This window comes from Apium graveolens, chromosome 5 (genome assembly GCF_009905375.1).
Source record: "Apium graveolens cultivar Ventura chromosome 5, ASM990537v1, whole genome shotgun sequence".
Classification (NCBI taxonomy): domain Eukaryota; kingdom Viridiplantae; phylum Streptophyta; class Magnoliopsida; order Apiales; family Apiaceae; genus Apium; species Apium graveolens.
In genome coordinates, this window is record NC_133651.1 from 167,890,404 (window position 1) to 167,899,221 (window position 8,818).

Sequence of the window (8,818 nt, forward strand, 5' to 3'; positions counted from 1 at the left end):
TGACAAGCAATCCCCAGATTCTTCTCCAGAATCAGGGTTTTTTCCGGTTTTGGAATCATAAACTTTTCGAGAGAGAGAATGTCGTTACTGGCGATCAATAATAAATTAGACTGGACATTAGTTCACACTTATATCCTGCTGATCAGCCAGGACAGAGTGCAGATCTATACCCAACCGTATAGATCCATTCAAGTACCTAGGCACTATCACCCAAGGGTCCGGTACATTCCCGGCCCATAGGATCCAGCTCATCACTGGTCCTCACAGTAACCATCTAGCCCGTAGAGTATTTTGATGTCCAATCATTTTGATTTCAAAACATCCCAATTTAGGATTCGCAAATAACCCGAAAGAATAGGTATTTGCTCAAGAGAGCAATCGAACTATATGAACAATAATGAAAAGAACATGCATAATAAGAGTAATTGCAGCGAAAAGTAAAACATTTAACTAGTCTGAACTTAGAATAGGAACGAAAAAATAATTGCAGTATTTTAAAAGAAAGTTCAGGAATACTTGCCTTGATAAGCTTTAAAAACTATTATTGGTTGACTTTTGGATTGCCTTGAATGTTCGGCTTTATCGTCCAACCACTACCCTATCTTGGATACGATCCCAACACTCAAGCCCTTCGATTGGAACTTCGTTGATCTCGACGTCTAATCACTAGATCATTCCTAGTCCGATGTCGATACTCGGGTTTTCCGTCTAGGACTTATAGGGTTAAAATACCCTAATTCAGATAATCGCTTAAGCTCAACTTAATACCACTATCACTTCTACCCATATAATTTCATAACCCAACTTATATTTATATGTATTATTAAAATACACATAGCAATTAGGGTTCAAATCTTCAAAACTCGGTTCAGTCTTTATTTTCGGAAAATACGTATACTCGTCGTTTTGAAAAACAGGTAACCGATTATTTAAAAATTAGTTTATCTCAACTGTAATTAAGTTCGTATAATATAACTATATATAGTTATTTGACGTCTCCGATAATTATAGGTTACGTTCCCGATTTTCGGAAATTAGTCTCCTTTGTTTATCGGCCTACCCGTCGAAGCAATTCGACGTCAATCCAATCAAAGGAACAACATCCCATCACAATTCGCAATTTCCGATCACCAATACAATTTAATTATTTATTATTATCCGTACTTTTATGTTTTTATTTGTATTTTCCGTTTCGTAATTAATTTTTACCGAACTAATTTTATTTAATTAATAAATGTAGGACTCGGATAAATATCATCATCGCCCACCGTCAGCTTATCGGAATTCATCGCTGACGGCGGTAAAAGTCGCGGGTTCCCGTTTATAACGGACTTCCAAAATGAATTTTACCGATTAAATTAAATTCTCTGCACAAAATAATTTATTTCACAATTATTCCTCAATTAATTTTCCTGCAGAAAATTAAATAATCAAATTAAATTAAATCAATCAGTAAAAGAACAGGCCACACGCGCATACATGTGCAACAATCACCGGCCGCTTCACCGGAAAGAAACCGGGTGGCAACCGGAAAAAGGGACAGGAAACAAAAGAATAAAAGCACAACACAACACACATGTAGATATATATATATTCACGCATATATACGTACATAAATAGGAAAAGAATGGAACAAACCACGCTTACACGCACATAATTTACACACACATGCACGCGATTTTACACAGACACACCTGAATCGTGCCCCACGCGCCACCAGTCTCTCGCTGGAAACGGAGAGGCGGCGACGGGGAGAAAACTCGAGAACACAAGAGAATGAATAGGGAAGCGAAAGGAAAAAGGAAGAAACAGGGAAGGTGGGGAAAATTTAGAGATACAGAGAGAGATTTTATGAGGGGAGAGACGGAACCGAAGAGAGGAAAGAGAGATTGAGCTATAGAGAGAAAGATGAGGCAGTGATGGAAGGGGGGGTTGGGTTACTAATTTTTTTTCTTTTTGTTTGTTTTCTTTATTTTATTCTATTCCCGATATTATTCCTTTTCGTACCGTAATTTAAGAATTAAACGAGTGTTTAATGGGTAAAATAATTCAAAATTTATGAAAACAATTTCTTTGAAATTCCGAACTAATTAGGAGTCGATAAAATCAAATTTGCAAAATTTTTAAACCATTTTTATAACACGCATTGGACCTGTATTTTACAATTCAACGAATATACGTGCAGTTAAATAAAAGCCAAAAAATTGCAGGAATAATTTTAAAATTCTCAAAATATTTAAAAGTTAATAAAATAAAATTTTCATGATTTTTGAAGCATTCTGGAATTAAATACTGATTTTACAATTTAATGAAATCATAAAATCATTGAAGGATAAATAATCAATAAAATATTAATTTTTAAATTTTATAAACTCCTAAAATAATAAATAAAATTATAAAGCAACAAAATAATTTTTGAAATAAAAATATTCAATAAAATCATTTTAAAACAAAATAATAGCACAAAACTCAATAATTAATTATACAAATAAGGTTCGTATCCAACAATTACCCAAAATTAACAACAAGGTAACACACAACTAACAGACTGATCACATATATTATTCATTTAATAATTCGATAATTATATTTAAATATCGGATCCGAAAATAGGTTACTTAGCCGCTAAGTAACTATATAACGATAGCATTTTAATACCAGATTTGGATAATTATCAAAGCAGGATTTCCTATAAAACACCCTATATGAAAATAAGGTAATAATATCTCGCCCTTTTGAGAATACAGATTTTTATTGATCTATAAAATGATTAACATATTGAAAATTTCACGTTGGGACTCGTACAGATTAAACCGTACCCCAAATCGAAAAAGTCAAAACACGAAAAGTGTTCAGAATTATCAGATTAGGTTAGAAAAAAGATTTTGGAAGGGTTTCGGGTTGTAAAAATGCAAAAACAGTTGAAGTGGGACGATTTTCGATTCTAAAAAGTAATTTTATAATTAAGTAAAAATAATAATTATTGAATCTATAAATTCTTATAAAATCATATAATAATCCAAAAATTACCAGAAAAATACCAAAATTATCTATATTTAATTCTGGATAATTATAAATTTAAAACATCCTAATTTTATCAGATATCAACACCCAAATACTAATATCAATCATCAAATAATTCACCAAAATTCACATAATAATCACATAATAATTATTTATTAATAAAAATAATTACATAATATTTCTTGGACATTACATATATTACTTTCATAAGTAGGTATTTATATATTGAGTGAGTGTGTGTTGGGAACCCCAAACTTCTGACCCGGGTTTGGAGGGCGTCACAAGTTTGGTATTAGAGCCACATATTATAAGTCACTAAAACAAGCCTAGATTATCGGGAATGGGTAGAGGGTAAGATTAGAAGTAAGAAATTAAATAAAAATAGAACGTCGAGGGGTTGAGTACGACCAAATAGTAGGTTTTAGTGTGATCCGTGATGAGATTCTAGATCCTTATCTAGCGACGCGATTTCCAGATGGCAGCGATGGAAGATTCTTTTATCCCTGGATCTTCTGATCATTCGAAGCCTTCAGTCGGAGGACCATCATTTGATTCACACCCTGCTCGTCCGCTGATGTTAGCTATATCACCCCCGTTGCTACGGTTGCACCTTTTCAAGCAAGTATCTCATTCCCTAATGCGAGACTACCGATTCGAGAATTTCCCACATACTGATTCTGGTTCTACTGGATATTCAGCTGTGAGCGCATATCTTTTGTCTACCTTACGCCTTGTTCTATACCATCAATTTAAAACCCGTCTTTTGAAGTAACAACACCTAGAGGATGGATTCGAGAGCTACAACATATGGTGAATAAACGAGATATTAAGAGGGGTAAGAAGAGACCTAGATATGGAGCTATTGATGAGTATGTCACCCATGATTATCTTGTGGAGTAAACTAGAGGGATTTTTTTAAAGAAATTTGAGAGGATTGGATATCGAGAGTTTTCTTGGAATTTGATGACGATGTTATGACCAAACATGATACATGTAGAAGTAATGTGATATAAATCGACTTTGTGTTATAAACTAAATCTGACGATTACTGGATAAATTTGTTATAATTAGTAATCATAAAAGATGATGATAGGAATGTTACTAGTATGAAAGATTAGAATTGAAGCAACGAATAAGATACTATGCAACGGTAATTGGAGTTTTTGTTGACTATTGAAGGCAAATGGACCCAATAAGGGGTAGAGGGTATATGGGAATGAATGGGCTGTTATCTGAGTGTTACCCTAATTTGATACTTGGTAGTGGTTGAGAAAGACGACAACCAACTCATATAGTAATGACGACTAGGTGTACGATTTTCAAAATTTTAAACCAGTTTTCAAAGGAGATTTTTCTCAACAAATTTTTTCTAAAAGTCCCTTAAACAAAACAAGAACTTGATTGTCAAACTACTACTTGAGTTTCTTGTTTGTTATAAGATTTAGATTATCTAGAATAATACTTGTTCTAGAAGTTAGTGTGGTTCATTTAGAAGGCCAGGTGGACTCGCTATTATGGAGAAGATTTGATTGCTCCCAGCAGAAGAATGCATATGTTGTATGATAAGTTTAACGACAGAATCAATGTACGGAGAAACTGTTCATCCAATTTCCGAGATGATTAAAGTCCAAAGAATACGTCGATTCACAAGAAGCCGAGTAGGAGCAAAGAAGATGGAGAAAATCTCTAGAATTTTCTAAAGGAAGAACATTATTAACAAAAAGAGTGTCTATGTTGAATGGTCAGTAGCATAAGCGAAATTTGAAGTTATGATTGTAAATCTCATAAGAGTGCAAATAAAGTCGAATTATAAAAATATTGAACATGGAAGTGCGATGCTAAACATAAAAGATCTAATACATGAAAATTTATTCTAATGATCGATTGAAGAAGGCATTTCAGAGAACTTTTAAAAGTCAATTTATGACTCGGAATGGGATATATTGATCGAACAAGCGTTGCAGCTGTAAGCAGATGAAATGTGGATGACGAATGATATCATTATTTTCCATAAAACCATATATATTCTTATGAATTTTGAATAAAGTATGAATTTCTTTCATGATCAGCTCTATGAGGTGATAAAAAATTGTTGTATTCCTTTCAAAATCATTTTTCCCTTCAAATCTTGTTTTCCGATTGAGACTAGCAGTATTATGGTGTGACTCTTTGTTGGAATAACGAAGAGTCTGGTGGGACGCCACCTAATTATGTGTTGTATTCCATATAATATGAAAGACTTGCCATCTTGAGTACAAATATGGTTGTCTCATTCATATCTAAATCATCATTCATTATTTCTTATTCAATTTTGATTTCTTGATTTATGAATCCTTCTGATTGTTTTCTTGTACTATTATCCCTTACAAAAAGTTTCCAATCAGAAACATATACACTAATTCCCTTCTTGTGTAAGGTCTATTCCTTGAATGTTTTAAAAGGAAGTGAAATGAACCCGTGTAGCCGATGGAGTTATATGATAAGTGCGAATAATTGCAAGCCAATAAATGGTGGACATATACCTGTCGAGAAGAAACCCTTATACCAACGACGTGGCTGTTACGAGGACATCAAATTAGAAGTGGAAATTTGTATACATGGTACGTTTCAAGTCTTAGATTTTGGCATGAATTGAAGTGGTTAGTGAACCGTGTGAGGTAAATTAACTAGAGAACTAAGAAAGTAAAGTTGCGCATAACGGATAAGGCAAATGATTGATTGGACAACAAAAGCGAATGAAGAAATTTTTAATAATAATCGGATAATCGATTAATACATTATGAAGATGAAGCATACCTCAATCATGTGAGAGATACTTGTCATGAAGTTTCAAGATCGAAGAAATGCTAGTTATAAATAAACTTCAAAGGTGTTCTTCAAGGAATGGTTGGATTTTCCCACTTAAGTAAATGAGTTATGGTAAATTTGATACTCGTAACGGAGCCAGTGAAAGAAGTTCAGTATGAAAAGACATAAGGGGAGATGAAGATATGGTGATTCAGCTGCAAGGAGTTTTAAGAAGTGATGCTTTTAAGCTAAAGGAATTTTTTCACAAGATTATGAGAGTGTTGGTTGAGACCATATGTTGGTTATCAGAAGCTGAATAAGGTAACTAATTAGAACAAATGTATATTGTCAAGGATAGATGAATTATTAATGAGAGAGCTTGAATTGAAACATGAACTAGAAGAATTTTAGAATAATTTATAATAGTACTCGGTAGTGATATTCGGTTATAATCAAAGGATATGAGAAAGGGTATGATATAATAAGAATGGTTCGCTATAATATTAAGTTGAACTAAAATATGAGTTGTAATGGTTAGTATTATATGTGATGGTGAAATGGTGAGTTTAGAAGATGGAAGTTGATTAGTCTACTTGTGAATTGATTGTTGGTTGTTTGATTGATTTTTGGTGTCGGCTTGAGTCCGGCTGGTAGTCAATAATATAAAGGAGATGCTGCCCAAATTTTCGGAAAATACCCTACTCTTAAAGATAGAAAGTTTACTTCCATGTGTTATTGATATACATGATTAAAACTCTAAATAATTGTTATCTCGATTCTTGAAAGAGGTTGTTACAGCCAATCCGACTATATATAATTGGTCTTTGATTTCATTTAGCTAGTCATCACTTGGTGCAATTAATCAATTAAGTAAGTTAATTGGTTAATTTTACCAATTAATGGTTAGTTAGATGGAAATCGATTCCAATTAGATTAAGTCAAAGTTTGATGTGACTTTCAAATCCGAAATCAAAGAAATGAGGAATTTGGAGAAGGTAATGATAACAGTAGAATTCAAAAATTGCTGCAAGTGTGTGAGGTTTTACTTGGATGAATATGCCCTTAGTAATGTACAAGGGAAATAAAAAGTTATTTGTATGGACAGGTGAGAAGAATGTTTTTAAGAACTAAAGATTTAAGATAGAGCAAAGAGAAGGAAGGAAGGAAAGGAGAAAAAGGAGGTGGAATAAAGAAGAGATGTGTACCTACACTAATATGGATTTTATTAGCCAATCAAAGAGATTCCATCATCTGCAATAAAGTTTTATTAAAGGACGTCTTGTTTCCGAATTATTTTGATAATCATAAAATAAATGATTTATGAAGTATTTCTATTTTGGATAAAATGTGAGATACAGTTTTAGTTCAGTTTCTGATTGATATTGATACTTGGTTGTTAAATATCAAAAGTGGTATTAATATATGATTGATGTTTAATTTAGTATGGGATGATGTGAACATCAAAGTTTGTATTGATATCTAATTTGATATGACATCAAAATGAGTATTAATATCAGGAGTTCGGTTGTGAATGAGCTATGAGAATGAAGAACGGAAATAGGAAAGAAAGTGGAATAAAAAAGATGATAAAGAAACTTTATAGGTAATATATGGGTAACATGAGGGATAGAAGTAAGGTGGAAAATTTAGGAAACACTGGTAAATTGAGATAGGGAATGCATCCCAGGATAACGATCAAGTACCGAGGGCTAAAAGAAGATATCTAGTGACCAGACATGAAGAGGAAATGGGAGGAAATATGTAAATCAATGTTATGCCTACCCAAGAGTTAAGGCGGGACACCAAAGACTATATGGATACATTTCACCAAGAGACGTCGTAGTAAAGTCACCTGAGAACCAAAGGTGAGGAAATCATTAATTGCATCATTATTGATAGGTTATCCAAACCTAATCATTCTCTTTTACTAATAAATATTTTGTCCAATAAATGGGTTAGTTGCTGTTTGAAGAAATGGTGGTACGTCATCAGATCCATAAATTGATTGTAAGTGATAAATATTATTTGATTTGAGATTTGACAGGAGTATTCAGAATACGATGAATTATGTCAAACCGGAATAGTATATACCACTCCTAGATGAATGGGCAGTAAGTAAGGAGGAACTAAAAGATAAGAATTTGGCTACGATAACTCAAGGGATTCAAACTACTCCGAGAATATGATACGAGAAATAGATGTCAAAGAAGACTTTCTGATAGTATGGCACAAAGAAAGAATAAGCGTTAAATGTGACTAGACGTCAAGGAAGAGCATTGCAGTCAGTTCGTATGAGAACTCCATAAAACAAAAAAAAATGATAATATGGATTAGAATAAGTGAGTGATGCCTCCGGATTAGTATATTTTCTTCTAAGTAGTAAGAGAATTTCACTCGGCAAATCTACTCGATTGTGATTCAAGGAAATTAAGGTATGATGTTACGACTATGCGCCAATAGTATCCGGTCGAGATTTTCTTGTTAACTCTTAATTCTAAAGTAATTTCGAGAATGTTAGAAATCGAATGCGCCCTGGGTTCAATATATCATTCGCAGATGGACAAAAAGATTAAGGGGACGATTAAAGAGACTCGAATACGATTAGGAGCGATTACGAACTAGGTTGATTGAATAGGGAAACATGTGGGAATGAGGTTCAATAACCAGTAACTACTGGAAACGTTCATGAGTATGAATTACTAGAATTAGAAAGAAAAGAGAATTAATAGGCATTATGCTGGTCCTTTTGAAATAGTAAAATAGGCAAGATAAATGTAAGTGGGTTGGCTTCACCGCCACACGTATAGCTGGTTCATAGGGTGTTTATGTGCATATATTCACGGAAAGTAATTAAGCTCCATTATATATAAAATGGAGACTTTAGTTCAGTTATTTGAGCAACAGATAGAATATGATGTCAGCCAGAGGCTGTTAAGTAATAAGTGATACTGCGACTAAAAGTTTATGAAAGGTTGTAAGGTTGAGAGATCAACCTGAGAAAAAGGGA